This window comes from Eulemur rufifrons, chromosome 18 (assembly GCF_041146395.1).
Source record: "Eulemur rufifrons isolate Redbay chromosome 18, OSU_ERuf_1, whole genome shotgun sequence".
NCBI classification, from domain to species: domain Eukaryota; kingdom Metazoa; phylum Chordata; class Mammalia; order Primates; family Lemuridae; genus Eulemur; species Eulemur rufifrons.
In genome coordinates, this window is record NC_091000.1 from 23,025,509 (window position 1) to 23,026,822 (window position 1,314).

Sequence of the window (1,314 nt, forward strand, 5' to 3'; positions counted from 1 at the left end):
GAGCTGCTTAATAAGTTCCAATGCATTAAACAATAGAAAAGAACTACATCCACTTTCTAGTTAGTGTTTTTAATAAACTATAAAATTAAAAGAATATCATATACCATAGCATAACTTAGAGTAAGAAAAGTAGGTAGATATTTCAGTAATGGCCTAAAATATACTTCTATTTAGCAACTAGAGATACCCGGTGCACTATTAATATTATTGAGACAAAGAAAACCGAAGAAAGGATCACAGAAAATTATTTTAATAAATATTACTAAAAATATTTACAAATCACAATGTGTATGATAGTTTTATTGATAATGCCTTTCAAATGGTTTCATTAATTTATGTTTTAGTTAACATACAAAAGCACTACAAAACCATATTATTTTGTTTAATTTTATTAGTAAACTTTATTGTATTACATATCATCTTACCCAGATCATTTTAATATGCACTGTTTTCATATTTATAAATGACTATATGTGGTCTAATATAAATTACACTTAGCTTCTTTGAATAAAATATATTAATCCCCCAAAACTAAATATATGAAGTAATTCTTGCAGCCAGTTAAGCCGATTGTGCTGCTTTCATCTTGAGCAACTGGTGTGCAATGGCTGCAAACAGCAGTCTCCTTGGTAGTGTGTGCAGCCTGTTGTTTGTATGGATTGTCCTAAGAGATCTTAAAGACAACCTTTCAAAATGGATGTTCACGTCTCTGACTCCGTGCTGTCCTCAATGCTCTGGACAGATACCTGGGATACCTTTGGAAAGCCCAAGAGCAAGGTGGCCAGAATTGGCCAATTTATCATGTCAGTCCTCACCAAGCTGCAAAACAAGTAGCCTGTGATTAAGCTCTATGCAGGGCCAGGTTCAAGTTCCCTGGATGCCGAAAGATTCACATCTCAAAGGAGAGGAGCTTTACCAAGTTTAACGTGGATGAATTTGAAGACCTAGTGGCTGAGAAGAGGCTCATCCCAGAAGGCTTTGGAAACAATTGTCTACAATGGACCCCTGGACACGCAGTGAGCCCTGCACTAGAAAGAGCTTCTGCTGTGCTACCCTCTCCTTATTCATATCCATCAATAAATCTTATTTCCTGCCCACCAAATAAATAAATAAACGAATAAATAATTTTGCTATTATGGAGAGAATTTTTTTTTTTTAATTTTAAAACACATAACTTTAAACTATCTTGAAGTTGAACCACTGTGGATATATTTCATCAGTTATTATCATTTTCCTTTCAGGTTAATATCAAGTCAACAAAAAATTTGAAGTACTCTTGACCCTTTTCCCAATGTGTAAATTAGTAATATAATG

At 33.7% G+C, this 1,314-nt stretch overlaps 1 non-coding gene across 1 annotated transcript; it reads left to right on the top strand.

The window, feature by feature from the left end:
• The first annotated feature begins 551 nt into the window (after positions 1-551).
• On the top strand, positions 552-686 carry LOC138399242 (small nucleolar RNA SNORA70). Its single transcript, XR_011236132.1, has one exon. It is a non-coding gene; the product is annotated as a small nucleolar RNA SNORA70 (small nucleolar RNA).
• Positions 687-1,314: the final 628 nt, after the last annotated feature.